Genomic DNA, 27,250 nt, shown 5'->3' with positions numbered 1-27,250 from the left:
TTAAGTACAAAAGAAAATGATATGGCAGCGGTGGGATTTGAGCCCACACCTCCGAAGAGACTGGTGCCTAAAACCAGCGCCTTAGACCACTCGGCCACGCTACCCATACACAAAGGCTCTTATGAAACAAGTGTCCTAATGATCACACTACTCCTAAAATGACGTCTTTAAGAGTGTATGTGGTTTCTTCTTCCATACCACATGAGACTTCCATTCAGTTCATGTACAACTATTTAGGTGGATGTAGCCCTTTGGTTGGAGTGTCTTGTTCACACTTTCTCATTAGTGGAAACGACTGCACACACCATACTGAGAAGAGGATTCCTATCTTTAGAAAGCAGCATGAGTCCTGCTTCAAACTTCATGTACCTGTTTCCTTTTTTTACAAAAGTGAGTTTCATATGCACATACATCATAGACATGTTGTTTTCCAAAGTATTTAAGTACAAAAGAAAATGATATGGCAGCGGTGGGATTCGAACCCACGCCTCCGAAGAGACTGGTGCCTAAAACCAGCGCCTTAGACCACTCGGCCACGCTACCCATACACAAAGGCTGTTATGAAACAAGTGTCCTAATAATCACACTACTCCTAAAATGACGTCTTTAAGAGTGTATGTGGTTTCTTCTTCCATACCACATGAGACTTTCATTCAGTTCATGTACAACTATTTAGGTGGATGTAGCCCTTTGGTTGGAGTGTCTTGTTCACACTTTCTCATTAGTGGAAACGACTGCACATACCATACTGAGAAGAGGATTACTATCTTTGGAAAGCAGCATGAGTCCTGCTTCAAACTTCAAGTACCTGCTTCCTTTTATCACAAAAGTGAGTTTCATATTCACATACATCATAGACATGTTGTTTTCCAAAGTATTTAAGAACAAAAGAAAATGATATGGCAGCGGTGGGATTCGAACCCACGCCTCCGAAGAGACTGGTGCCTAAAACCAGCGACTTAGACCACTCGACCACGCTACCCATACACAAAGGCTGTTATGAAACAAGTGTCCTAATAATCACACTACTCCTAAAATGACGTCTTTAAGAGTGTATGTGGTTTCTTCTTCCATACCACATTAGACTTCCATTCAGTTCATGTACAACTATTTAAGTGGATGTGGCCCTTTGGTTGGAGTGTCTTGTTCACACTTTCTCATTAGTGGAAACGACTGCACATACCATACTGAGAAGAGGATTCCTATCTTTGGAAAGCAGCATGAGTCCTGCTTCAAACTTCAAGTACCTGCTTCCCTTTATCACAAAAGTGAGTTTCATATGCACATACATCATAGACATGTTGTTTTCCAAAGTATTTAAGTACAAAAGAAAATGATATGGCAGCGGTGGGATTTGAACCCACGCCTCCGAAGAGACTGGTGCCTAAAACCAGCGCCTTAGACCACTCGGCCACGCTACCCATACACAAAGGCTGTTATGAAACAAGTGTCCTAATAATCACACCACTTATAAAATGACGTCTTTAAGAGTGTATGTGGTTTCTTCTTCCATACCACATGAGACTTCCATTCAGTTCATGTACAACTATTTAAGTGGATGTAGCCCTTTGGTTGGAGTGTCTTGTTCACACTTTCTCATTAGTGGAAACGACTGCACACACCATACTGAGAAGAGGATTCCTATCTTTAGAAAGCAGCATGAGTCCTGCTTCAAACTTCATGTACCTGTTTCCTTTTTTTACAAAAGTGAGTTTCATATTCACATACATGATAGACATGTTGTTTTCCAAAGTATTTAAGTACAAAAGAAAACGATATGGCAGCGGTGGGATTTGAACCCACACCTCCGAAGAGACTGGTGCCTAAAACCAGCGCCTTAGACCACTCGGCCACGCTACCCATACACAAAGGCTGTTATGAAACAAGTGTCCTAATAATCACACTACTCCTAAAATGACGTCTTTAAGAGTGTATGTGGTTCCTTCTTCCATACCACATGAGACTTCCATTCAGTTCATGTACAACTATTTAGGTGGATGTAGCCCTTTGGTTGGAGTGTCTTGTTCACACTTTCTCATTAGTGGAAACGACTGCACACACCATACTGAGAAGAGGATTCCTATCTTTAGAAAGCAGCATGAGTCCTGCTTCAAACTTCATGTACCTGTTTCCTTTTTTTACAAAAGTGAGTTTCATAAGCACATACATGATAGACATGTTGTTTTCCAAAGTATTTAAGTACAAAAGAAAATGATATGGCAGCGGTGGGATTCGAACCCACACCTCCGAAGAGACTGGTGCCTAAAACCGGCGCCTTAGACCACTCGACCACGCTACCCATACACAAAGGCTGTTATGAAACAAGTGTCCTAATAATCACACTACTCCTAAAATGACGTCTTTAAGAGTGTATGTGGTTTCTTCTTCCATACCACACAAGACTTCCACTCAGTTCATGTACAACTATTTAGGTGGATGTAGACCTTTGGTTGCAGTGTCTTGTTCACACTTTCTCATTAGTGGAAACGACTGCACATACCATACTGAGAAGAGGATTACTATCTTTGGAAAGCAGCATGAGTCTTGCTTCAAACTTCAAGTACCTGCTTCCCTTTATCACAAAAGTGAGTTTCATATGCACATACATGATAGACATGTTGTTTTCCAAAGTATTTAAGTACAAAAGAAAATGATATGGCAGCGGTGGGATTCGAACCCACGCCTCCGAAGAGAGTGGTGCCTAAAACCAGCGCCTTAGACCACTCGGCCACGCTACCCATACACAAAGGCTGTTATGAAACAAGTGTCCTAATAATCACACTACTCCTAAAATGACGTCTTTAAGAGTGTATGTGGTTTCTTCTTAGATACCACATGAGACTTCTATTCAGTTCATGTACAACTATTTAGGTGGATGTAGCCCTTTGGTTGTAGTGTCTTGTTCACACTTTCTCATTAGTGGAAACGACTGCACATACCATACTGAGAAGAGGATTCCTATCTTTGGAAAGCAGCATGAGTCCTGCTTCAAACTTCAAGTACCTGCTTCCTTTTATCACAAAAGTGAGTTTCATATTCACATACATCATAGACATGTTGTTTTCCAAAGTATTTAAGTACAAAAGAAAATGATATGGCAGCGGTGGGATTCGAACCCACGCCTCCGAAGAGACTGGTGCCTAAAACCAGCGCCTTAGACCACTCGGCCACGCTACCCATACACAAAGGCTGTTATGAAACAAGTGTCCTAATAATCACACCACTTATAAAATGACGTCTTTAAGAGTGTATGTGGTTTCTTCTTCCATACCACATGAGACTTCCATTCAGTTCATGTACAACTATTTAAGTGGATGTAGCCCTTTGGTTGGAGTGTCTTGTTCACACTTTCTCATTAGTGGAAACGACTGCACACACCATACTGAGAAGAGGATTCCTATCTTTAGAAAGCAGCATGAGTCCTGCTTCAAACTTCATGTACCTGTTTCCTTTTTTTACAAAAGTGAGTTTCATATTCACATACATGATAGACATGTTGTTTTCCAAAGTATTTAAGTACAAAAGAAAACGATATGGCAGCGGTGGGATTTGAACCCACACCTCCGAAGAGACTGGTGCCTAAAACCAGCGCCTTAGACCACTCGGCCACGCTACCCATACACAAAGGCTGTTATGAAACAAGTGTCCTAATAATCACACTACTCCTAAAATGACGTCTTTAAGAGTGTATGTGGTTCCTTCTTCCATACCACATGAGACTTCCATTCAGTTCATGTACAACTATTTAGGTGGATGTAGCCCTTTGGTTGGAGTGTCTTGTTCACACTTTCTCATTAGTGGAAACGACTGCACACACCATACTGAGAAGAGGATTCCTATCTTTAGAAAGCAGCATGGGTCCTGCTTCAAACTTCATGTACCTGTTTCCTTTTTTTACAAAAGTGAGTTTCATAAGCACATACATGATAGACATGTTGTTTTCCAAAGTATTTAAGTACAAAAGAAAATGATATGGCAGCGGTGGGATTCGAACCCACACCTCCGAAGAGACTGGTGCCTAAAACCGGCGCCTTAGACCACTCGACCACGCTACCCATACACAAAGGCTGTTATGAAACAAGTGTCCTAATAATCACACTACTCCTAAAATGACGTCTTTAAGAGTGTATGTGGTTTCTTCTTCCATACCACACAAGACTTCCACTCAGTTCATGTACAACTATTTAGGTGGATGTAGACCTTTGGTTGCAGTGTCTTGTTCACACTTTCTCATTAGTGGAAACGACTGCACATACCATACTGAGAAGAGGATTACTATCTTTGGAAAGCAGCATGAGTCTTGCTTCAAACTTCAAGTACCTGCTTCCCTTTATCACAAAAGTGAGTTTCATATGCACATACATCATAGACATGTTGTTTTCCAAAGTATTTAAGTACAAAAGAAAATGATATGGCAGCGGTGGGATTCGAACCCACGCCTCCGAAGAGAGTGGTGCCTAAAACCGGCGCCTTAGACCACTCGGCCACGCTACCCATACACAAAGGCTGTTATGAAACAAGTGTCCTAATAATCACACTACTCCTAAAATGACGTCTTTAAGAGTGTATGTGGTTTCTTCTTAGATACCACATGAGACTTCTATTCAGTTCATGTACAACTATTTAGGTGGATGTAGCCCTTTGGTTGTAGTGTCTTGTTCACACTTTCTCATTAGTGGAAACGACTGCACATACCATACTGAGAAGAGGATTCCTATCTTTGGAAAGCAGCATGAGTCCTGCTTCAAACTTCAAGTACCTGCTTCCTTTTATCACAAAAGTGAGTTTCATATTCACATACATCATAGACATGTTGTTTTCCAAAGTATTTAAGTACAAAAGAAAATGATATGGCAGCGGTGGGATTCGAACCCACGCCTCCGAAGAGACTGGTGCCTAAAACCAGCGCCTTAGACCACTCGGCCACGCTACCCATACACAAAGGCTGTTATGAAACAAGTGTCCTAATAATCACACCACTTATAAAATGACGTCTTTAAGAGTGTATGTGGTTTCTTCTTCCATACCACATGAGACTTCCATTCAGTTCATGTACAACTATTTCAGTGGATGTAGCCCTTTGGTTGGAGTGTCTTGTTCACACTTTCTCATTAGTGGAAACGACTGCACACACCATACTGAGAAGAGGATTCCTATCTTTAGAAAGCAGCATGAGTCCTGCTTCAAACTTCATGTACCTGTTTCCTTTTTTTACAAAAGTGAGTTTCATATTCACATACATGATAGACATGTTGTTTTCCAAAGTATTTAAGTACAAAAGAAAATGATATGGCAGCGGTGGGATTCGAACCCACGCCTCCGAAGAGACTGGTGCCTAAAACCAGCGCCTTAGACCACTCGGCCACGCTACCCATACACAAAGGCTGTTATGAAACAAGTGTCCTAATAATCACACTACTCCTAAAATGACGTCTTTAAGAGTGTATGTGGTTTCTTCTTCCATACCACATGAGACTTCTATTCAGTTCATGTACAACTATTTAGGTGGATGTAGCCCTTTGGTTGGAGTGTCTTGTTCACACTTTCTCATTAGTGGAAATGACTGCACACACCATACTGAGAAGACGATTCCTATTTTTAGAAAGCAGCATGAGTCCTGCTTCAAACTTCAAGTACCTGCTTCCTTTTTTTACAAAAGTGAGTTTCATATTCACATACATGATAGACATGTTGTTTTCCAAAGTATTTAAGTACAAAAGAAAACGATATGGCAGCGGTGGGATTTGAACCCACACCTCCGAAGAGACTGGTGCCTAAAACCAGCGCCTTAGACCACTCGGCCACGCTACCCATACACAAAGGCTGTTATGAAACAAGTGTCCTAATAATCACACTACTCCTAAAATGACGTCTTTAAGAGTGTATGTGGTTCCTTCTTCCATACCACATGAGACTTCCATTCAGTTCATGTACAACTATTTAGGTGGATGTAGCCCTTTGGTTGGAGTGTCTTGTTCACACTTTCTCATTAGTGGAAACGACTGCACACACCATACTGAGAAGAGGATTCCTATCTTTAGAAAGCAGCATGAGTCCTGCTTCAAACTTCATGTACCTGTTTCCTTTTTTTACAAAAGTGAGTTTCATAAGCACATACATGATAGACATGTTGTTTTCCAAAGTATTTAAGTACAAAAGAAAATGATATGGCAGCGGTGGGATTCGAACCCACACCTCCGAAGAGACTGGTGCCTAAAACCGGCGCCTTAGACCACTCGACCACGCTACCCATACACAAAGGCTGTTATGAAACAAGTGTCCTAATAATCACACTACTCCTAAAATGACGTCTTTAAGAGTGTATGTGGTTTCTTCTTCCATACCACACAAGACTTCCACTCAGTTCATGTACAACTATTTAGGTGGATGTAGACCTTTGGTTGGAGTGTCTTGTTCACACTTTCTCATTAGTGGAAACGACTGCACATACCATACTGAGAAGAGGATTACTATCTTTGGAAAGCAGCATGAGTCTTGCTTCAAACTTCAAGTACCTGCTTCCCTTTATCACAAAAGTGAGTTTCATATGCACATACATCATAGACATGTTGTTTTCCAAAGTATTTAAGTACAAAAGAAAATGATATGGCAGCGGTGGGATTCGAACCCACGCCTCCGAAGAGAGTGGTGCCTAAACTTTCTTCTTCCATACCACACAAGACTTCCACTCAGTTCATGTACAACTATTTAAGTGGATGTAGACCTTTGGTTGTAGTGTCTTGTTCACACTTTCTCATTAGTGGAAACGACTGCACACACAATACTGAGAAGAGGATTCCTATCTTTAGAAAGCAGCATGAGTCCTGCTTCAAACTTCATGTACCTGTTTCCTTTTTTTACAAAAGTGAGTTTCATATGCACATACATGATAGACATGTTGTTTTCCAAAGTATTTAAGTACAAAAGAAAATGATATGGCAGCGGTGGGATTTGAACCCACACCTCCGAAGAGAGTGGTGCCTAAAACCAGCGCCTTAGACCACTCGGCCACGCTACCCATACACAAAGGCTGTTATGAAACAAGTGTCCTAATAATCACACTACTCCTAAAATGACGTCTTTAAGAGTGTATGTGGTTTCTTCTTAGATACCACATGAGACTTCTATTCAGTTCATGTACAACTATTTAGGTGGATGTAGCCCTTTGGTTGCAGTGTCTTGTTCACACTTTCTCATTAGTGGAAACGACTGCACATACCATACTGAGAAGAGGATTCCTATCTTTGGAAAGCAGCATGAGTCCTGCTTCAAACTTCAAGTACCTGCTTCCTTTTATCACAAAAGTGAGTTTCATATTCACATACATCATAGACATGTTGCTTTCCAAAGTATTTAAGTACAAAAGAAAATGATATGGCAGCGGTGGGATTCGAACCCACGCCTCCGAAGAGACTGGTGCCTAAAACCAGCGCCTTAGACCACTCGGCCACGCTACCCATACACAAAGGCTGTTATGAAACAAGTGTCCTAATAATCACACTACTCCTAAAATGACGTCTTTAAGAGTGTATGTGGTTTCTTCTTCCATACCACATGAGACTTCCATTCAGTTCATGTACAACTATTTAAGTGGATGTAGCCCTTTGGTTGTAGTGTCTTGTTCACACTTTCTCATTAGTGGAAACGACTGCACACACCATACTGAGAAGAGGATTCCTATCTTTAGAAAGCAGCATGAGTCCTGCTTCAAACTTCATGTACCTGTTTCCTTTTTTTACAAAAGTGAGTTTCATATGCACATACATGATAGACATGTTGTTTTCCAAAGTATTTAAGTACAAAAGAAAATGATATGGCAGCGGTGGGATTTGAACCCACACCTCCGAAGAGACTGGTGCCTAAAACCAGCGCCTTAGACCACTCGGCCACGCTACCCATACACAAAGGCTGTTATGAAACAAGTGTCCTAATAATCACACTACTCCTAAAATGACGTCTTTAAGACTGTATGTGGTTTCTTCTTCCATACCACACAAGACTTCCACTCAGTTCATGTACAACTATTTAAGTGGATGTAGACCTTTGGTTGTAGTGTCTTGTTCACACTTTCTCATTAGTGGAAACGACTGCACACACCATACTGAGAAGAGGATTCCTATCTTTAGAAAGCAGCATGAGTCCTGCTTCAAACTTCATGTACCTGTTTCCTTTTTTTACAAAAGTGAGTTTCATATGCACATACATGATAGACATGTTGTTTTCCAAAGTATTTAAGTACAAAAGAAAATGATATGGCAGCGGTGGGATTTGAACCCACACCTCCGAAGAGAGTGGTGCCTAAAACCAGCGCCTTAGACCACTCGGCCACGCTACCCATACACAAAGGCTGTTATGAAACAAGTGTCCTAATAATCACACTACTCCTAAAATGACGTCTTTAAGACTGTATGTGGTTTCTTCTTCCATACCACACAAGACTTCCACTCAGTTCATGTACAACTATTTAAGTGGATGTAGACCTTTGGTTGGAGTGTCTTGTTCACACTTTCTCATTAGTGGAAACGACTGCACATACCATACTGAGAAGAGGATTCCTATCTTTGGAAAGCAGCATGAGTCCTGCTTCAAACTTCAAGTACCTGCTTCCCTTTATCACAAAAGTGAGTTTCATGTGCACAGACATCATAGACATGTTGTTTTCCAAAGTATTTAAGTACAAAAGAAAATGATATGGCAGCGGTGGGATTCGAACTCACACCTCCGAAGAGACTGGTGCCTAAAACCAGCGCCTTAGACCACTCGGCCACGCTACCAACACACAAAGGCTGTTATGAAACAAGTGTCCTAATAATCACACTACTCCTAAAATGACGTCTTTAAGACTGTATGTGGTTTCTTCTTCCATACCACACAAGACTTCCACTCAGTTCATGTACAACTATTTAAGTGGATGTAGACCTTTGGTTGGAGTGTCTTGTTCACACTTTCTCATTAGTGGAAACGACTGCACATACCATACTGAGAAGAGGATTCCTATCTTTGGAAAGCAGCATGAGTCCTGCTTCAAACTTCAAGTACCTGCTTCCCTTTATCACAAAAGTGAGTTTCATGTGCACAGACATCATAGACATGTTGTTTTCCAAAGTATTTAAGTACAAAAGAAAATGATATGGCAGCGGTGGGATTCGAACTCACGCCTCCGAAGAGACTGGTGCCTAAAACCAGCGCCTTAGACCACTCGGCCACGCTACCAACACACAAAGGCTGTTATGAAACAAGTGTCCTAATAATCACACTACTCCTAAAATGACGTCTTTAAGACTGTATGTGGTTTCTTCTTCCATACCACACAAGACTTCCACTCAGTTCATGTACAACTATTTAAGTGGATGTAGACCTTTGGTTGGAGTGTCTTGTTCACACTTTCTCATTAGTGTAAACGACTGCACATACCATACTGAGAAGAGGATTCCTATCTTTGGAAAGCGGCATGAGTCCTGCTTCAAACTTCAAGTACCTGCTTCCCTTTATCACAAAAGTGAGCTTCATGTGCACAGACATCATAGACATGTTGTTTTCCAAAGTATTTAAGTACAAAAGAAAATGATATGGCAGCGGTGGGATTCGAACCCACACCTCCGAAGAGACTGGTGCCTAAAACCAGCGCCTTAGACCACTCGGCCACGCTACCCATACACAAAGGCTGTTATGAAACAAGTGTCCTAATAATCACACTACTCCTAAAATGACGTCTTTAAGATTGTATGTGGTTTCTTCTTCCATACCACATGAGACTTCCATTCAGTTCATGTACAACTATTTAGGTGGATGTAGCCCTTTGGTTGTAGTGTCTTGTTCACACTTTCTCATTAGTGGAAACGACTGCACACACCATACTGAGAAGAGGATTCCTATCTTTGGAAAGCAGCATGAGTCCTGCTTCAAACTTCAAGTACCTGTTTCCTTTTATCACAAAAGTGAGTTTCATATTCACATACATCATAGACATGTTGTTTTCCAAAGTACTTAAGTACAAAAGAAAATGATATGGCAGCGGTGGGATTCGAACCCACGCCTCCGAAGAGACTGGTGCCTAAAACCAGCGCCTTAGACCACTCGGCCACGCTACCCATACACAAAGGCTGTTATGAAACAAGTGTCCTAATAATCACACTACTCCTAAAATGACGTCTTTAAGAGTGTATGTGGTTTCTTCTTCCATACCACATGAGACTTCCATTCAGTTCATGTACAACTATTTAAGTGGATGTAGCCCTTTGCTTGGAGTGTCTTGTTCACACTTTCTCATTAGTGGAAACGACTGCACACACCATACTGAGAAGAGGATTCCTATCTTTAGAAAGCAGCATGAGTCCTGCTTCAAACTTCATGTACCTGTTTCCTTTTTTTACAAAAGTGAGTTTCATATGCACATACATGATAGACATGTTGTTTTCCAAAGTATTTAAGTACAAAAGAAAATGATATGGCAGCGGTGGGATTTGAACCCACACCTCCGAAGAGACTGGTGCCTAAAACCAGCGCCTTAGACCACTCGGCCACGCTACCCATACACAAAGGCTGTTATGAAACAAGTGTCCTAATAATCACACTACTCCTAAAATGACGTCTTTAAGACTGTATGTGGTTTCTTCTTCCATACCACACAAGACTTCCACTCAGTTCATGTACAACTATTTAAGTGGATGTAGACCTTTGGTTGGAGTGTCTTGTTCACACTTTCTCATTAGTGGAAACGACTGCACATACCATACTGAGAAGAGGATTCCTATCTTTGGAAAGCAGCATGAGTCCTGCTTCAAACTTCAAGTACCTGCTTCCCTTTATCACAAAAGTGAGTTTCATGTGCACAGACATCATAGACATGTTGTTTTCCAAAGTATTTAAGTACAAAAGAAAATGATATGGCAGCGGTGGGATTCGAACCCACGCCTCCGAAGAGACTGGTGCCTAAAACCAGCGCCTTAGACCACTCGGCCACGCTACCAACACACAAAGGCTGTTATGAAACAAGTGTCCTAATAATCACACTACTCCTAAAATGACGTCTTTAAGACTGTATGTGGTTTCTTCTTCCATACCACACAAGACTTCCACTCAGTTCATGTACAACTATTTAAGTGGATGTAGACCTTTGGTTGGAGTGTCTTGTTCACACTTTCTCATTAGTGTAAACGACTGCACATACCATACTGAGAAGAGGATTCCTATCTTTGGAAAGCGGCATGAGTCCTGCTTCAAACTTCAAGTACCTGCTTCCCTTTATCACAAAAGTGAGTTTCATATGCACAGACATCATAAACATGTTGTTTTCCAAAGTATTTAAGTACAAAAGAAAATGATATGGCAGCGGTGGGATTCGAACCCACACCTCCGAAGAGACTGGTGCCTAAAACCAGCGCCTTAGACCACTCGGCCACGCTACCCATACACAAAGGCTGTTATGAAACAAGTGTCCTAATAATCACACTACTCCTAAAATGACGTCTTTAAGACTGTATGTGGTTTCTTCTTCCATACCACATGAGACTTCCATTCAGTTCATGTACAACTATTTAGGTGGATGTAGCCCTTTGGTTGGAGTGTCTTGTTCACACTTTCTCATTAGTGGAAACGACTGCACATACCATACTGAGAAGAGGATTCCTATCTTTGGAAAGCAGCATGAGTCCTGCTTCAAACTTCAAGTACCTGTTTCCTTTTATCACAAAAGTGAGTTTCATATTCACATACATCATAGACATGTTGTTTTCCAAAGTACTTAAGTACAAAAGAAAATGATATGGCAGCGGTGGGATTCGAACCCACGCCTCCGAAGAGACTGGTGCCTAAAACCAGCGCCTTAGACCACTCGGCCACGCTACCCATACACAAAGGCTGTTATGAAACAAGTGTCCTAATAATCACACTACTCCTAAAATGACGTCTTTAAGAGTGTATGTGGTTTCTTCTTCCATACCACATGAGACTTCCATTCAGTTCATGTACAACTATTTAAGTGGATGTAGCCCTTTGGTTGGAGTGTCTTGTTCACACTTTCTCATTAGTGGAAACGACTGCACACACCATACTGAGAAGAGGATTCCTATCTTTAGAAAACAGCATGAGTCCTGCTTCAAACTTCATGTACCTGTTTCCTTTTTTTACAAAAGTGAGTTTCATATGCACATACATGATAGACATGTTGTTTTCCAAAGTATTTAAGTACAAAAGAAAATGATATGGCAGCGGTGGGATTTGAACCCACACCTCCGAAGAGACTGGTGCCTAAAACCAGCGCCTTAGACCACTCGGCCACGCTACCCATACACAAAGGCTGTTATGAAACAAGTGTCCTAATAATCACACTACTCCTAAAATGACGTCTTTAAGACTGTATGTGGTTTCTTCTTCCATACCACACAAGACTTCCACTCAGTTCATGTACAACTATTTAAGTGGATGTAGACCTTTGGTTGGAGTGTCTTGTTCACACTTTCTCATTAGTGGAAACGACTGCACACACCATACTGAGAAGAGGATTCCTATCTTTGGAAAGCAGCATGAGTCCTGCTTCAAACTTCAAGTACCTGCTTCCCTTTATCACAAAAGTGAGTTTCATGTGCACAGACATCATAGACATGTTGTTTTCCAAAGTATTTAAGTACAAAAGAAAATGATATGGCAGCGGTGGGATTCGAACCCACGCCTCCGAAGAGACTGGTGCCTAAAACCAGCGCCTTAGACCACTCGGCCACGCTACCAACACACAAAGGCTGTTATGAAACAAGTGTCCTAATAATCACACTACTCCTAAAATGACGTCTTTAAGACTGTATGTGGTTTCTTCTTCCATACCACACAAGACTTCCACTCAGTTCATGTACAACTATTTAAGTGGATGTAGACCTTTGGTTGGAGTGTCTTGTTCACACTTTCTCATTAGTGTAAACGACTGCACATACCATACTGAGAAGAGGATTCCTATCTTTGGAAAGCAGCATGAGTCCTGCTTCAAACTTCAAGTACCTGCTTCCCTTTATCACAAAAGTGAGTTTCATATGCACAGACATCATAAACATGTTGTTTTCCAAAGTATTTAAGTACAAAAGAAAATAATATGGCAGCGGTGGGATTCGAACCCACACCTCCGAAGAGACTGGTGCCTAAAACCAGCGCCTTAGACCACTCGGCCACGCTACCCATACACAAAGGCTGTTATGAAACAAGTGTCCTAATAATCACACTACTCCTAAAATCACGTCTTTAAGACTGTATGTGGTTTCTTCTTCCATACCACACAAGACTTCCACTCAGTTCATGTACAACTATTTAAGTGGATGTAGACCTTTGGTTGGAGTGTCTTGTTCACACTTTCTCATTAGTGTAAACGACTGCACATACCATACTGAGAAGAGGATTCCTATCTTTGGAAAGCAGCATGAGTCCTGCTTCAAACTTCAAGTACCTGCTTCCCTTTATCACAAAAGTGAGTTTCATATGCACAGACATCATAAACATGTTGTTTTCCAAAGTATTTAAGTACAAAAGAAAATAATATGGCAGCGGTGGGATTCGAACCCACACCTCCGAAGAGACTGGTGCCTAAAACCAGCGCCTTAGACCACTCGGCCACGCTACCCATACACAAAGGCTGTTATGAAACAAGTGTCCTAATAATCACACTACTCCTAAAATCACGTCTTTAAGACTGTATGTGGTTTCTTCTTCCATACCACATGAGACTTCCATTCAGTTCATGTACAACTATTTAGGTGGATGTAGCCCTTTGGTTGGAGTGTCTTGTTCACACTTTCTCATTAGTGGAAACGACTGCACATACCATACTGAGAAGAGGATTCCTATCTTTGGAAAGCAGCATGAGTCCTGCTTCAAACTTCAAGTACCTGTTTCCTTTTATCACAAAAGTGAGTTTCATATTCACATACATCATAGACATGTTGTTTTCCAAAGTACTTAAGTACAAAAGAAAATGATATGGCAGCGGTGGGATTCGAACCCACGCCTCCGAAGAGACTGGTGCCTAAAACCAGCGCCTTAGACCACTCGGCCACGCTACCCATACACAAAGGCTGTTATGAAACAAGTGTCCTAATAATCACACTACTCCTAAAATGACGTCTTTAAGAGTGTATGTGGTTTCTTCTTCCATACCACATGAGACTTCCATTCAGTTCATGTACAACTATTTAAGTGGATGTAGCCCTTTGGTTGGAGTGTCTTGTTCACACTTTCTCATTAGTGGAAACGACTGCACACACCATACTGAGAAGAGGATTCCTATCTTTGGAAAGCAGCATGAGTCCTGCTTCAAACTTCAAGTACCTGCTTCCTTTTATCACAAAAGTGAGTTTCATATTCACATACATCATAGACATGTTGTTTTCCAAAGTACTTAAGTACAAAAGAAAATGATATGGCAGCGGTGGGATTCGAACCCACGCCTCCGAAGAGACTGGTGCCTAAAACCAGCGCCTTAGACCACTCGGCCACGCTACCCATACACAAAGGCTGTTATGAAACAAGTGTCCTAATAATCACACTACTCCTAAAATCACGTCTTTAAGAGTGTATGTGGTTTCTTCTTCCATACCACATGAGACTTCCATTCAGTTCATGTACAACTATTTAAGTGGATGTAGCCCTTTGGTTGGAGTGTCTTGTTCACACTTTCTCATTAGTGGAAACGACTGCACACACCATACTGAGAAGAGGATTCCTATCTTTAGAAAGCAGCATGAGTCCTGCTTCAAACTTCATGTACCTGTTTCCTTTTTTTACAAAAGTGAGTTTCATATGCACATACATGATAGACATGTTGTTTTCCAAAGTATTTAAGTACAAAAGAAAATGATATGGCAGCGGTGGGATTTGAACCCACACCTCCGAAGAGACTGGTGCCTAAAACCAGCGCCTTAGACCACTCGGCCACGCTACCCATACACAAAGGCTGTTATGAAACAAGTGTCCTAATAATCACACTACTCCTAAAATGACGTCTTTAAGACTGTATGTGGTTTCTTCTTCCATACCACACAAGACTTCCAATCAGTTCATGTACAACTATTTAAGTGGATGTAGACCTTTGGTTGGAGTGTCTTGTTCACACTTTCTCATTAGTGGAAACGACTGCACATACCATACTGAGAAGAGGATTCCTATCTTTGGAAAGCAGCATGAGTCCTGCTTCAAACTTCAAGTACCTGCTTCCCTTTATCACAAAAGTGAGTTTCATGTGCACATATATCATAGACATGTTGTTTTCCAAAGTATTTAAGTACAAAAGAAAATGATATGGCAGCGGTGGGATTCGAACCCACACCTCCGAAGAGACTGGTGCCTAAAACCAGCGCCTTAGACCACTCGGCCACGCTACCCATACACAAAGGCTGTTATGAAACAAGTGTCCTAATAATCACACTACTCCTAAAATGACGTCTTTAAGAGTGTATGTGGTTTCTTCTTCCATACCACATGAGACTTCCATTCAGTTCATGTACAACTATTTAGGTGGATGTAGCCCTTTGGTTGGAGTGTCTTGTTCACACTTTCTCATTAGTGGAAACGACTGCACACACCATACTGAGAAGAGGATTCCTATCTTTAGAAAGCAGCATGAGTCCTGCTTCAAACTTGAAGTACCTGTTTCCTTTTATCACAAAAGTGAGTTTCATATGCACATACATGATAGACATGTTGTTTTCCAAAGTATTTAAGTACAAAAGAAAATGATATGGCAGCGGTGGGATTTGAACCCACACCTCCGAAGAGACTGGTGCCTAAAACCAGCGCCTTAGACCACTCGGCCACGCTACCCACACACAAAGGCTGTTATGAAACAAGTGTCCTAATAATCACACTACTCCTAAAATGACGTCTTTAAGACTGTATGTGGTTTCTTCTTCCATACCACACAAGACTTCCACTCAGTTCATGTACAACTATTTAAGTGGATGTAGACCTTTGGTTGGAGTGTCTTGTTCACACTTTCTCATTAGTGGAAACGACTGTACATACCATACTGAGAAGAGGATTCCTATCTTTGGAAAGAAGCATGAGTCCTGCTTCAAACTTGAAGTACCTGCTTCCCTTTATCACAAAAGTGAGCTTCATGTGCACATACATCATAGACATGTTGTTTTCCAAAGTATTTAAGTACAAAAGAAAATGATATGGCAGCGGTGGGATTCGAACCCACACCTCCGAAGAGACTGGTGCCTAAAACCAGCGCCTTAGACCACTCGGCCACGCTACCCATACACAAAGGCTGTTATGAAACAAGTGTCCTAATAATCACACTACTCCTAAAATGACGTCTTTAAGACTGTATGTGGTTTCTTCTTCCATACCACATGAGACTTCCATTCAGTTCATGTACAACTATTTAGGTGGATGTAGCCCTTTGGTTGGAGTGTCTTGTTCACACTTTCTCATTAGTGGAAACGACTGCACATACCATACTGAGAAGAGGATTCCTATCTTTGGAAAGCAGCATGAGTCCTGCTTCAAACTTGAAGTACCTGTTTCCTTTTATCACAAAAGTGAGTTTCATATTCACATACATCATAGACATGTTGTTTTCCAAAGTACTTAAGTACAAAAGAAAATGATATGGCAGCGGTGGGATTCGAACCCACGCCTCCGAAGAGACTGGTGCCTAAAACCAGCGCCTTAGACCACTCGGCCACGCTACCCATACACAAAGGCTGTTATGAAACAAGTGTCCTAATAATCACACTACTCCTAAAATCACGTCTTTAAGAGTGTATGTGGTTTCTTCTTCCATACCACATGAGACTTCCATTCAGTTCATGTACAACTATTTAAGTGGATGTAGCCCTTTGGTTGGAGTGTCTTGTTCACACTTTTTCATTAGTGGAAACGACTGCACACACCATACTGAGAAGAGGATTCCTATCTTTAGAAAGCAGCATGAGTCCTGCTTCAAACTTCATGTACCTGTTTCCTTTTTTTACAAAAGTGAGTTTCATATGCACATACATGATAGACATGTTGTTTTCCAAAGTATTTAAGTACAAAAGAAAATGATATGGCAGCGGTGGGATTTGAACCCACACCTCCGAAGAGACTGGTGCCTAAAACCAGCGCCTTAGACCACTCGGCCACGTTACCCATACACAAAGGCTGTTATGAAACAAGTGTCCTAATAATCACACTACTCCTAAAATGACGTCTTTAAGAGTGTATGTGGTTTCTTCTTCCATACCACACAAGACTTCCACTCAGTTCATGTACAACTATTTAAGTGGATGTAGACCTTTGGTTGGTGTGTCTTGTTCACACTTTCTCATTAGTGTAAACGACTGCACATACCATACTGAGAAGAGGATTCCTATCTTTGGAAAACGGCATGAGTCCTGCTTCAAACTTCAAGTACCTGCTTCCCTTTATCACAAAAGTGAGTTTCATATGCACAGACATCATAGACATGTTGTTTTCCAAAGTATTTAAGTACAAAAGAAAATGATATGGCAGCGGTGGGATTCGAACCCACACCTCCGAAGAGACTGGTGCCTAAAACCAGCGCCTTAGACCACTCGCCCACGCTACCCACACACAAAGGCTGTTATGAAACAAGTGTCCTAATAATCACACTACTCCTAAAATGACGTCTTTAAGAGTGTATGTGGTTTCTTCTTCCATACCACATGAGACTTCCATTCAGTTCATGTACAACTATTTAGGTGGATGTAGCCCTTTGGTTGCAGTGTCTTTTTTACACTTTCTCATTAGTGTAAACGACTGTACATACCATACTGAGAAGAGGATTCCTATCTTTGGAAAGAAGCATGAGTCCTGCTTCAATCTTCAAGTACCTGCTTCCCTTTATCACAAAAGTGAGCTTCATATGCACATACATTATAGACATGTTGTTTTCCAAAGTATTTAAGTACAAAAGAAAATGATATGGCAGCGGTGGGATTTGAACCCACGCCTCCGAAGAGACTGGTGCCTAAAACCAGCGCCTTAGACCACTCGGCCACGCTACCCATACACAAAGGCTGTTATGAAACAAGTGTCCTAATAATCACACTACTCCTAAAATGACGTCTTTAAGAGTGTATGTGGTTTCTTCTTCCATACCACACAAGACTTCCACTCAGTTCATGTACAACTCTTTAAGTGGATGTAGACCTATGGTTGGAGTGTCTTGTTCACACTTTCTCATTAGTGGAAACGACTGCACATACCATACTGAGAAGAGGATTCCTATCTTTGGAAAGCAGCATGAGTCCTGCTTCAAACTTCATGTACCTGTTTCCTTTTATCACAAAAGTGAGTTTCATATGCACACACATTATAGACATGTTGTTTTCCAAAGTATTTAAGTACAAAAGAAAATGATATGGCAGCGGAGGGATTTGAACCCACACCTCCGAAGAGACTGGTGCCTAAAACCAGCGCCTTAGACCACTCGGCCACGCTACCCATACACAAAGGCTGTTATGAAACAAGTGTCCTAATAATCACACTACTCCTAAAATGACGTCTTTAAGAGTGTATGTGGTTTCTTCTTCCATACCACACAAGACTTCCACTCAGTTCATGTACAACTCTTTAAGTGGATGTAGACCTTTGGTTGGAGTGTCTTGTTCACACTTTCTCATTAGTGGAAACGACTGCACATACCATACTGAGAAGAGGATTCCTATCTTTGGAAAGCAGCATGAGTCCTGCTTCAAACTTCATGTACCTGTTTCCTTTTATCACAAAAGTGAGTTTCATATGCACACACATCATAGACATGTTGTTTTCCAAAGAATTTAAGTACAAAAGAAAATGATATGGCAGCGGAGGGATTTGAACCCACACCTCCGAAGAGACTGGTGCCTAAAACCAGCGCCTTAGACCACTCGGCCACGCTACCCATACACAAAGGCTGTTATGAAACAAGTGTCCTAATAATCACACTACTCCTAAAATGACGTCTTTAAGAGTGTATGTGGCTTCTTCTTCCATACCACACAAGACTTCCACTCAGTTCATGTACAACTATTTAAGTGGATGTAGACCTTTGGTTGGAGTGTCTTGTTCACACTTTCTCATTAGTGGAAACGACTGCACATACCATACTGAGAAGAGGATTCCTATCTTTGGAAAGCAGCATGAGTCCTGCTTCAAACTTCAAGTACCTGCTTCCCTTTATCACAAAAGTGAGTTTCATGTGCACAGACATCATAGACATGTTGTTTTCCAAAGTATTTAAGTACAAAAGAAAATGATATGGCAGCGGTGGGATTCGAACCCACACCTCCGAAGAGACTGGTGCCTAAAACCAGCGCCTTAGACCACTCGGCCACGCTACCCATACACAAAGGCTGTTATGAAACAAGTGTCCTAATAATCACACTACTCCTAAAATGACGTCTTTAAGAGTGTATGTGGTTTCTTCTTCCATACCACATGAGACTTCCATTCAGTTCATGTACAACTATTTAGGTGGATGTAGCCCTTTGGTTGGAGTGTCTTTTTTACACTTCCTCATTAGTGTAAACGACTGTACATTCCATACTGAGAAGAGGATTCCTATCTTTGGAAAGAAGCATGAGTCCTGCTTCAAACTTGAAGTACCTGCTTCCCTTTATCACAAAAGTGAGCTTCATACGCACATACATTATAGACATGTTGTTTTCCAAAGTATTTAAGTACAAAAGAAAATGATGTGGCAGCGGTGGGATTCGAACCCACACCTCCGAAGAGACTGGTGCCTAAAACCAGCGCCTTAGACCACTCGGCCACGCTACCCATACACAAAGGCTGTTATGAAACAAGTGTCCTAATAATCACACTACTCCTAAAATCACGTCTTTAAGAGTGTATGTGGTTTCTTCTTCCATACAACATGAGGCTTCCATTGAGTTCATGTAAAACTATTTTAGTGGATGTGGCCCTTTGGTTGGAGTGTCTTGTTCACACTTTCTCATTAGTGGAAACGACTGTACATACCATACTGAGAAGAGGATTCCTATCTTTGGAAAGAAGCATGAGTCCTGCTTCAAACTTCAAGTACCTGCTTCCCTTTATCACAAAAGTGAGCTTCATGTGCACATACATCATAAACATGTTGTTTTCCAAAGTATTTAAGTACAAAAGAAAATGATATGGCAGCGGTGGGATTCGAACCCACACCTCCGAAGAGACTGGTGCCTAAAACCAGCGCCTTAGACCACTCGGCCACGCTACCCATACACAAAGGCTGTTATGAAACAAGTGTCCTAATAATCAAACTACTCCTAAAATGACGTCTTTAAGACTGTATGTGGTTTCTTCTTCCATACCACATGAGACTTCCACTCAGTTCATGTACAACTATTTAGATGGATGTAGCCCTTTGGTTGGAGTGTCTTGTTCACACTTTCTCATTAGTGGAAACGACTGCACATACCATACTGAGAAGAGGATTCCTATCTTTGGAAAGCAGCATGAGTCCTGCTTCAAACTTGAAGTACCTGTTTCCTTTTATCACAAAAGTGAGTTTCATATTCACATACATCATAGACATGTTGTTTTCCAAAGTACTTAAGTACAAAAGAAAATGATATGGCAGCGGTGGGATTCGAACCCACGCCTCCGAAGAGACTGGTGCCTAAAACCAGCGCCTTAGACCACTCGGCCACGCTACCCATACACAAAGGCTGTTATGAAACAAGTGTCCTAATAATCACACTACTCCTAAAATGACGTCTTTAAGAGTGTATGTGGTTTCTTCTTCCATACCACATGAGACTTCCATTCAGTTCATGTACAACTATTTAAGTGGATGTAGCCCTTTGGTTGGAGTGTCTTGTTCACACTTTCTCATTAGTGGAAACGACTGCACACACCATACTGAGAAGAGGATTCCTATCTTTAGAAAGCAGCATGAGTCCTGCTTCAAACTTCATGTACCTGTTTCCTTTTTTTACAAAAGTGAGTTTCATATGCACATACATGATAGACATGTTGTTTTCCAAAGTATTCAAGTACAAAAGAAAATGATATGGCAGCGGTGGGATTTGAACCCACACCTCCGAAGAGACTGGTGCCTAAAACCAGCGCCTTAGACCACTCGGCCACGCTACCCATACACAAAGGCTGTTATGAAACAAGTGTCCTAATAATCACACTACTCCTAAAATGACGTCTTTAAGAGTGTATGTGGTTTCTTCTTCCATACCACACAAGACTTCCACTCAGTTCATGTACAACTATTTAAGTGGATGTAGACCTTTGGTTGGTGTGTCTTGTTCACACTTTCTCATTAGTGGAAACGACTGCACATACCATACTGAGAAGAGGATTCCTATCTTTGGAAAGCGGCATGAGTCCTGCTTCAAACTTCAAGTACCTGCTTCCCTTTATCACAAAAGTGAGTTTCATATGCACAGACATCATAGACATGTTGTTTTCCAAAGTATTTAAGTACAAAAGAAAATGATATGGCAGCGGTGGGATTCGAACCCACACCTCCGAAGAGACTGGTGCCTAAAACCAGCGCCTTAGACCACTCGGCCACGCTACCCACACACAAAGGCTGTTATGAAACAAGTGTCCTAATAATCACACTACTCCTAAAATGACGTCTTTAAGAGTGTATGTGGTTTCTTCTTCCATACCACATGAGACTTCCATTCAGTTCATGTACAACTATTTAGGTGGATGTAGCCCTTTGGTTGGAGTGTCTTTTTTACACTTTCTCATTAGTGTAAACGACTGCACATACCATACTGAGAAGAGGATTCCTATCTTTGGAAAGAAGCATGAGTCCTGCTTCAAACTTCAAGTACCTGCTTCCCTTTATCACAAAAGTGAGCTTCATATGCACATACATTATAGACATGTTGTTTTCCAAAGTATTTAAGTACAAAAGAAAATGATATGGCAGCGGTGGGATTTGAACCCACGCCTCCGAAGAGACTGGTGCCTAAAACCAGCGCCTTAGACCACTCGGCCACGCTACCCATACACAAAGGCTGTTATGAAACAAGTGTCCTAATAATCACACTACTCCTAAAATGACGTCTTTAAGAGTGTATGTGGTTTCTTCTTCCATACCACACAAGACTTCCACTCAGTTCATGTACAACTCTTTAAGTGGATGTAGACCTTTGGTTGGAGTGTCTTGTTCACACTTTCTCATTAGTGGAAACGACTGCACATACCATACTGAGAAGAGGATTCCTATCTTTGGAAAGCAGCATGAGTCCTGCTTCAAACTTCATGTACCTGTTTCCTTTTATCACAAAAGTGAGTTTCATATGCACACACATCATAGACATGTTGTTTTCCAAAGTATTTAAGTACAAAAGAAAATGATATGGCAGCGGAGGGATTTGAACCCACACCTCCGAAGAGACTGGTGCCTAAAACCAGCGCCTTAGACCACTCGGCCACGCTACCCATACACAAAGGCTGTTATGAAACAAGTGTCCTAATAATCACACTACTCCTAAAATGACGTCTTTAAGACTGTATGTGGTTTCTTCTTCCATACCACACAAGACTTCCACTCAGTTCATGCACAACTATTTAAGTGGATGTGGCCCTTTGGTTGGAGTGTCTTGTTCACACTTTCTCATTAGTGGAAACGACTGCACATACCATACTGAGAAGAGGATTCCTATCTTTGGAAAGCAGCATGAGTCCTTCTTCAAACTTCAAGTACCTGCTTCCCTTTATCACAAAAGTGAGTTTCATGTGCACAGACATCATAGACATGTTGTTTTCCAAAGTATTTAAGTACAAAAGAAAATGATATGGCAGCGGTGGGATTCGAACCCACACCTCCGAAGAGACTGGTGCCTAAAACCAGCGCCTTAGACCACTCGGCCACGCTACCCATACACAAAGGCTGTTATGAAACAAGTGTCCTAATAATCACACTACTCCTAAAATGACGTCTTTAAGACTGTATGTGGTTTCTTCTTCCATACCACATGAGACTTCCATTCAGTTCATGTACAACTATTTAGGTGGATGTAGCCCTTTGGTTGGAGTGTCTTTTTTACACTTCCTCATTAGTGTAAACGACTGTACATTCCATACTGAGAAGAGGATTCCTATCTTTGGAAAGAAGCATGAGTCCTGCTTCAAACTTGAAGTACCTGCTTCCCTTTATCACAAAAGTGAGCTTCATACGCACATACATTATAGACATGTTGTTTTCCAAAGTATTTAAGTACAAAAGAAAATGATATGGCAGCGGTGGGATTCGAACCCACACCTCCGAAGAGACTGGTGCCTAAAACCAGCGCCTTAGACCACTCGGCCACGCTACCCATACACAAAGGCTGTTATGAAACAAGTGTCCTAATAATCACACTACTCCTAAAATGACGTCTTTAAGACTGTATGTGGTTTCTTCTTCCATACAACATGAGGCTTCCATTGAGTTCATGTACAACTATTTTAGTGGATGTGGCCCTTTGGTTGGAGTGTCTTGTTCACACTTTCTCATTAGTGGAAACGACTGTACATACCATACTGAGAAGAGGATTACGATCTTTGGAAAGCAGCATGAGTCCTTCTTCAAACTTAAAGTACATGCTTCCCTTTATCACAAAAGTGAGCTTCATATCCACATACATCATAGACATGTTGTTGTCCAAAGTATTTAAGTACAAAAGAAAATGCTATGGCAGCGGTGGGATTCGAACCCACGCCTCCGAAGAGACTGGTGCCTAAAACCAGCGACATAGACCACTCGGCCACGCTACCCATACACAAAGGCTGTCCTGAAACAAGTGTCCTAATAATCACACTACTCCTAAAATGACGTCTTTAAGAGTGTATGTGGTTTCTTCTTCCATACAACATGAGGCTTCCAATCAGTTCATGTAAAACTATTTTAGTGGATGTAGCCCTTTGGTTGGAGTGTCTTGTTCACACTTTCTCATTAGTGGAAACGACTGCACATACCATACTGAGAAGAGGATTCCTATCTTTGGAAAGCAGCATGAGTCCTGTTTCAAACTTGAAGTACCTGCTTCCCTTTATCACAAAAGTGAGTTTCATACGCACAGACATCAAAGACATGTTGTTTTCCAAAGTATTTAAGTACAAAAAAAAAAGCTATGGCAGCGGTGGGATTCGAACCCACGCCTCCGAAGAGACTGGTGCCTAAAACCAGCGCCTTAGACCTCTCGGCCACGCTACAGATACACAAGGGCTATTATGAAACAAGTGTCCTAATAATCAAACTACTCCTAAAATGACGTCTTTAAGAGTGTATGTGGTTTCTTCTTCCATACGACATGTGACTTCCACTCAGTTCATGTACAACTATTTAGGTGGATGTAGCCCTTTGGTTGGAGTGTCTTGTTCAAAATTGAAGTACCTGCTTCCTTTTATCACAAAAGTGAGCTTCATATCCACATACATCATAGACATGTTGTTTTCCAAAGTATTTAAGTACAAAAAAAAATGCTATGGCAGCGGTGGGATTTGAACCCACGCCTCCGAAGAGACTGGTGCCTAAAACCAGCGCCTTAGACCACTCGGCCACGCTACCCATACACAAAGGCTGTTATGAAACAAGTGTCCTAATAATCACACTACTCCTAAAATGACGTCTTTAAGAGTGTATGTGGTTTCTTCTTCCATACCACATGAGACTTCCATTCAGTTCATGTACAACTATTTAGGTGGATGTAGCCCTTTGGTTGGAGTGTCTTTTTTACACTTTCTCATTAGTGTAAACGACTGCACATACCATACTGAGAAGAGGATTCCTATCTTTGGAAAGAAGCATGAGTCCTGCTTCAAACTTGAAGTACCTGCTTCCCTTTATCACAAAAGTGAGCTTCATACGCACATACATTATAGACATGTTGTTTTCCAAAGTATTTAAGTACAAAAGAAAATGATATGGCAGCGGTGGGATTCGAACCCACGCCTCCGAAGAGACTGGTGCCTAAAACCAGCGCCTTAGACCACTCGGCCACGCTACCCATACACAAAGGCTGTTATGAAACAAGTGTCCTAATAATCACACTACTCCTAAAATGACGTCTTTAAGAGTGTATGTGGTTTCTTCTTCCATACAACATGAGGCTTCCATTCAGTTCATGTAAAACTATTTTAGTGGATGTGGCCCTTTGGTTGGAGTGTCTTGTTCACACTTTCTCATTAGTGGAAACGACTGCACATACCATACTGAGAAGAGGATTACGATCTTTGGAAAGCAGCATGAGTCCTTCTTCAAACTTAAAGTACATGCTTCCCTTTATCACAAAAGTGAGCTTCATTTCCACATACATCATAGACATGTTGTTGTCCAAAGTATTTAAGTACAAAAGAAAATGCTATGGCAGCGGTGGGATTCGAACCCACGCCTCCGAAGAGACTGGTGCCTAAAACCAGCGACATAGACCACTCGGCCACGCTACCCATACACAAAGGCTGTCCTGAAACAAGTGTCCTAATAATCACACTACTCCTAAAATCACGTCTTTAAGAGTGTATGTGGTTTCTTCTTCCATACGACATGAGACTTCCACTCAGTTCATGTACAGCTATTTAGGTGGATGTAGCCCTTTGGTTGGAGTGTCTTGTTCAAAATTGAAGTACCTGCTTCCTTTTATCACAAAAGTGAGCTTCATATCCACATACATCATAGACATGTTGTTTTCCAAAGTATTTAAGTACAAAAGAAAATGCTATGAAAGCGGTGGGATTCGAACCCACGCCTCCGAAGAGACTGGTGCCTAAAACCAGCGACATAGACCACTCGGCCACGCTACCCATACACAAAGGCTGTCCTGAAACAAGTGTCCTAATAATCACACTACTCCTAAAATGACGTCTTTAAGAGTGTATGTGGTTTCTTCTTCCATACCACATGAGACTTCCATTCAGTTCATGTATAGCTATTTAGGTGGATGTAGCCCTTTGGTTGGAGTGTCTTGTTTACACCTTCTCATTAGTGGAAACGACTGCACATACCATACTGAGAAGAGGATTCCTATCTTTAGAAAGCAGCATGAGTCCTGCTTCAAACTTGAAGTACCTGCTTCCCTTTATCACAAAAGTGAGTTTCATATCCACAGACATCATAGACATGTTGTTTTCCAAAGTATTTAAGTACAAAAGAAAACGATAAGGCAGCGGTGGGATTCGAACCCACGCCTCCGAAGAGACTGGTGCCTAAAACCAGCGCCTTAGACCACTCGGCCACGCTACCCATACACAAAGGCTGTTATGAAACAAGTGTCCTAATAATCACACTACTCCTAAAATGACGTCTTTAAGAGTGTATGTGGTTTCTTCTTCCATACCACATGAGACTTCCATTCAGTTCATGTAAAACTATTTTAGTGGATGTGGCCCTTTGGTTGGAGTGTCTTGTTCACACTTTCTCATTAGTGGAAACGACTGCACATACCATACTGAGAAGAGGATTACGATCTTTGGAAAGCAGCATGAGTCCTTCTTCAAACTTGAAGTACCTGCTTCCCTTTATCACAAAAGTGACCTTCATATCCACATACATCATAGACATGTTGTTGTCCAAAGTATTTAAGTACAAAAGAAAATGCTATGGCAGCGGTGGGATTCGAACCCACGCCTCCGAAGAGACTGGTGCCTAAAACCAGCGACTTAGACCACTCGGCCACGCTACCCATACACAAAGGCTGTCCTGAAACAAGTGTCCTAATAATCACACTACTCCTAAAATGACGTCTTTAAGAGTGTATGTGGTTTCTTCTTCCATACAACATGAGGCTTCCATTCAGTTCATGTAAAACTATTTTAGTGGATGTGGCCCTTTGGTTGGAGTGTCTTGTTCACACTTTCTCATTAGTGGAAACGACTGCACATACCATACTGAGAAGAGGATTACGATCTTTGGAAAGCAGCATGAGTCCTGTTTCAAACTTGAAGTACCTGCTTCCCTTTATCACAAAAGTGAGTTTCATACGCACAGACATCAAAGACATGTTGTTTTCCAAAGTATTTAAGTACAAAAAAAAATGCTATGGCAGCGGTGGGATTCGAACCCACGCCTCCGAAGAGACTGGTGCCTAAGACCAGCGCCTTAGACCACTCGGCCACGCTACAGATACAAAAGGGCTATTATGAAACAAGTGTCCTAATAATCAAACTACTCCTAAAATGACGTCTTTAAGAGTGTATGTGGTTTCTTCTTCCATACGACATGAGACTTCCACTCAGTTCATGTACAGCTATTTAGGTGGATGTAGCCCTTTGGTTGCAGTGTCTTGTTCAAAATTGAAGTACCTGCTTCCTTTTATCACAAAAGTGAGCT

General features: G+C 41.5%; 40 non-coding genes across 40 annotated transcripts; all 40 read right to left on the bottom strand.

The window, feature by feature from the left end:
- Nucleotides 1-461: 461 nt before the first annotated feature.
- Trnal-uag (transfer RNA leucine (anticodon UAG)) lies at nt 462-543 on the bottom strand. The gene has a single exon. It is a non-coding gene; the product is annotated as a tRNA-Leu (tRNA).
- A 796-nt stretch (nt 544-1,339) lies between these two features.
- Trnal-uag (transfer RNA leucine (anticodon UAG)) lies at nt 1,340-1,421 on the bottom strand. The gene has a single exon. It is a non-coding gene; the product is annotated as a tRNA-Leu (tRNA).
- Nucleotides 1,422-1,778: 357 nt separating this feature from the next.
- Trnal-uag (transfer RNA leucine (anticodon UAG)) lies at nt 1,779-1,860 on the bottom strand. Its single transcript has one exon. It is a non-coding gene; the product is annotated as a tRNA-Leu (tRNA).
- Nucleotides 1,861-3,095: 1,235 nt separating this feature from the next.
- On the bottom strand, nt 3,096-3,177 carry Trnal-uag (transfer RNA leucine (anticodon UAG)). Its single transcript has one exon. It is a non-coding gene; the product is annotated as a tRNA-Leu (tRNA).
- Nucleotides 3,178-3,534: 357 nt separating this feature from the next.
- Trnal-uag (transfer RNA leucine (anticodon UAG)) lies at nt 3,535-3,616 on the bottom strand. Its single transcript has one exon. It is a non-coding gene; the product is annotated as a tRNA-Leu (tRNA).
- Nucleotides 3,617-4,851: 1,235 nt separating this feature from the next.
- Nucleotides 4,852-4,933, bottom strand: Trnal-uag (transfer RNA leucine (anticodon UAG)). Its single transcript has one exon. It is a non-coding gene; the product is annotated as a tRNA-Leu (tRNA).
- A 357-nt stretch (nt 4,934-5,290) lies between these two features.
- Trnal-uag (transfer RNA leucine (anticodon UAG)) lies at nt 5,291-5,372 on the bottom strand. The gene has a single exon. It is a non-coding gene; the product is annotated as a tRNA-Leu (tRNA).
- Nucleotides 5,373-5,729: 357 nt separating this feature from the next.
- Nucleotides 5,730-5,811, bottom strand: Trnal-uag (transfer RNA leucine (anticodon UAG)). Its single transcript has one exon. It is a non-coding gene; the product is annotated as a tRNA-Leu (tRNA).
- A 1,564-nt stretch (nt 5,812-7,375) lies between these two features.
- Nucleotides 7,376-7,457, bottom strand: Trnal-uag (transfer RNA leucine (anticodon UAG)). The gene has a single exon. It is a non-coding gene; the product is annotated as a tRNA-Leu (tRNA).
- Nucleotides 7,458-7,814: 357 nt separating this feature from the next.
- Nucleotides 7,815-7,896, bottom strand: Trnal-uag (transfer RNA leucine (anticodon UAG)). Its single transcript has one exon. It is a non-coding gene; the product is annotated as a tRNA-Leu (tRNA).
- Nucleotides 7,897-9,570: 1,674 nt separating this feature from the next.
- Nucleotides 9,571-9,652, bottom strand: Trnal-uag (transfer RNA leucine (anticodon UAG)). Its single transcript has one exon. It is a non-coding gene; the product is annotated as a tRNA-Leu (tRNA).
- A 357-nt stretch (nt 9,653-10,009) lies between these two features.
- Trnal-uag (transfer RNA leucine (anticodon UAG)) lies at nt 10,010-10,091 on the bottom strand. Its single transcript has one exon. It is a non-coding gene; the product is annotated as a tRNA-Leu (tRNA).
- Nucleotides 10,092-10,448: 357 nt separating this feature from the next.
- Trnal-uag (transfer RNA leucine (anticodon UAG)) lies at nt 10,449-10,530 on the bottom strand. Its single transcript has one exon. It is a non-coding gene; the product is annotated as a tRNA-Leu (tRNA).
- A 357-nt stretch (nt 10,531-10,887) lies between these two features.
- Trnal-uag (transfer RNA leucine (anticodon UAG)) lies at nt 10,888-10,969 on the bottom strand. The gene has a single exon. It is a non-coding gene; the product is annotated as a tRNA-Leu (tRNA).
- Nucleotides 10,970-11,326: 357 nt separating this feature from the next.
- Nucleotides 11,327-11,408, bottom strand: Trnal-uag (transfer RNA leucine (anticodon UAG)). Its single transcript has one exon. It is a non-coding gene; the product is annotated as a tRNA-Leu (tRNA).
- A 357-nt stretch (nt 11,409-11,765) lies between these two features.
- Nucleotides 11,766-11,847, bottom strand: Trnal-uag (transfer RNA leucine (anticodon UAG)). The gene has a single exon. It is a non-coding gene; the product is annotated as a tRNA-Leu (tRNA).
- Nucleotides 11,848-12,204: 357 nt separating this feature from the next.
- Nucleotides 12,205-12,286, bottom strand: Trnal-uag (transfer RNA leucine (anticodon UAG)). The gene has a single exon. It is a non-coding gene; the product is annotated as a tRNA-Leu (tRNA).
- A 357-nt stretch (nt 12,287-12,643) lies between these two features.
- On the bottom strand, nt 12,644-12,725 carry Trnal-uag (transfer RNA leucine (anticodon UAG)). Its single transcript has one exon. It is a non-coding gene; the product is annotated as a tRNA-Leu (tRNA).
- Nucleotides 12,726-13,082: 357 nt separating this feature from the next.
- On the bottom strand, nt 13,083-13,164 carry Trnal-uag (transfer RNA leucine (anticodon UAG)). Its single transcript has one exon. It is a non-coding gene; the product is annotated as a tRNA-Leu (tRNA).
- Nucleotides 13,165-13,521: 357 nt separating this feature from the next.
- On the bottom strand, nt 13,522-13,603 carry Trnal-uag (transfer RNA leucine (anticodon UAG)). Its single transcript has one exon. It is a non-coding gene; the product is annotated as a tRNA-Leu (tRNA).
- Nucleotides 13,604-13,960: 357 nt separating this feature from the next.
- On the bottom strand, nt 13,961-14,042 carry Trnal-uag (transfer RNA leucine (anticodon UAG)). The gene has a single exon. It is a non-coding gene; the product is annotated as a tRNA-Leu (tRNA).
- A 357-nt stretch (nt 14,043-14,399) lies between these two features.
- On the bottom strand, nt 14,400-14,481 carry Trnal-uag (transfer RNA leucine (anticodon UAG)). The gene has a single exon. It is a non-coding gene; the product is annotated as a tRNA-Leu (tRNA).
- Nucleotides 14,482-14,838: 357 nt separating this feature from the next.
- Trnal-uag (transfer RNA leucine (anticodon UAG)) lies at nt 14,839-14,920 on the bottom strand. Its single transcript has one exon. It is a non-coding gene; the product is annotated as a tRNA-Leu (tRNA).
- A 357-nt stretch (nt 14,921-15,277) lies between these two features.
- Trnal-uag (transfer RNA leucine (anticodon UAG)) lies at nt 15,278-15,359 on the bottom strand. Its single transcript has one exon. It is a non-coding gene; the product is annotated as a tRNA-Leu (tRNA).
- Nucleotides 15,360-15,716: 357 nt separating this feature from the next.
- Nucleotides 15,717-15,798, bottom strand: Trnal-uag (transfer RNA leucine (anticodon UAG)). The gene has a single exon. It is a non-coding gene; the product is annotated as a tRNA-Leu (tRNA).
- A 357-nt stretch (nt 15,799-16,155) lies between these two features.
- Trnal-uag (transfer RNA leucine (anticodon UAG)) lies at nt 16,156-16,237 on the bottom strand. The gene has a single exon. It is a non-coding gene; the product is annotated as a tRNA-Leu (tRNA).
- A 357-nt stretch (nt 16,238-16,594) lies between these two features.
- Trnal-uag (transfer RNA leucine (anticodon UAG)) lies at nt 16,595-16,676 on the bottom strand. The gene has a single exon. It is a non-coding gene; the product is annotated as a tRNA-Leu (tRNA).
- Nucleotides 16,677-17,911: 1,235 nt separating this feature from the next.
- Trnal-uag (transfer RNA leucine (anticodon UAG)) lies at nt 17,912-17,993 on the bottom strand. Its single transcript has one exon. It is a non-coding gene; the product is annotated as a tRNA-Leu (tRNA).
- Nucleotides 17,994-19,228: 1,235 nt separating this feature from the next.
- On the bottom strand, nt 19,229-19,310 carry Trnal-uag (transfer RNA leucine (anticodon UAG)). The gene has a single exon. It is a non-coding gene; the product is annotated as a tRNA-Leu (tRNA).
- A 357-nt stretch (nt 19,311-19,667) lies between these two features.
- Nucleotides 19,668-19,749, bottom strand: Trnal-uag (transfer RNA leucine (anticodon UAG)). The gene has a single exon. It is a non-coding gene; the product is annotated as a tRNA-Leu (tRNA).
- Nucleotides 19,750-20,106: 357 nt separating this feature from the next.
- Nucleotides 20,107-20,188, bottom strand: Trnal-uag (transfer RNA leucine (anticodon UAG)). Its single transcript has one exon. It is a non-coding gene; the product is annotated as a tRNA-Leu (tRNA).
- A 357-nt stretch (nt 20,189-20,545) lies between these two features.
- On the bottom strand, nt 20,546-20,627 carry Trnal-uag (transfer RNA leucine (anticodon UAG)). The gene has a single exon. It is a non-coding gene; the product is annotated as a tRNA-Leu (tRNA).
- A 357-nt stretch (nt 20,628-20,984) lies between these two features.
- On the bottom strand, nt 20,985-21,066 carry Trnal-uag (transfer RNA leucine (anticodon UAG)). Its single transcript has one exon. It is a non-coding gene; the product is annotated as a tRNA-Leu (tRNA).
- A 357-nt stretch (nt 21,067-21,423) lies between these two features.
- Trnal-uag (transfer RNA leucine (anticodon UAG)) lies at nt 21,424-21,505 on the bottom strand. The gene has a single exon. It is a non-coding gene; the product is annotated as a tRNA-Leu (tRNA).
- A 357-nt stretch (nt 21,506-21,862) lies between these two features.
- Trnal-uag (transfer RNA leucine (anticodon UAG)) lies at nt 21,863-21,944 on the bottom strand. The gene has a single exon. It is a non-coding gene; the product is annotated as a tRNA-Leu (tRNA).
- Nucleotides 21,945-22,740: 796 nt separating this feature from the next.
- Trnal-uag (transfer RNA leucine (anticodon UAG)) lies at nt 22,741-22,822 on the bottom strand. Its single transcript has one exon. It is a non-coding gene; the product is annotated as a tRNA-Leu (tRNA).
- A 357-nt stretch (nt 22,823-23,179) lies between these two features.
- Trnal-uag (transfer RNA leucine (anticodon UAG)) lies at nt 23,180-23,261 on the bottom strand. Its single transcript has one exon. It is a non-coding gene; the product is annotated as a tRNA-Leu (tRNA).
- A 1,150-nt stretch (nt 23,262-24,411) lies between these two features.
- Nucleotides 24,412-24,493, bottom strand: Trnal-uag (transfer RNA leucine (anticodon UAG)). Its single transcript has one exon. It is a non-coding gene; the product is annotated as a tRNA-Leu (tRNA).
- Nucleotides 24,494-24,850: 357 nt separating this feature from the next.
- Nucleotides 24,851-24,932, bottom strand: Trnal-uag (transfer RNA leucine (anticodon UAG)). The gene has a single exon. It is a non-coding gene; the product is annotated as a tRNA-Leu (tRNA).
- A 1,150-nt stretch (nt 24,933-26,082) lies between these two features.
- Nucleotides 26,083-26,164, bottom strand: Trnal-uag (transfer RNA leucine (anticodon UAG)). Its single transcript has one exon. It is a non-coding gene; the product is annotated as a tRNA-Leu (tRNA).
- Between the last annotated feature and the right edge of the window lie 1,086 nt (nt 26,165-27,250).

Source organism: Haliotis asinina, chromosome 1 (genome assembly GCF_037392515.1).
Source record: "Haliotis asinina isolate JCU_RB_2024 chromosome 1, JCU_Hal_asi_v2, whole genome shotgun sequence".
In the NCBI taxonomy this organism is placed as follows: Eukaryota; Metazoa; Mollusca; class Gastropoda; order Lepetellida; family Haliotidae; genus Haliotis; species Haliotis asinina.
This window is presented reverse-complemented; position numbering and strand designations above follow the sequence as displayed.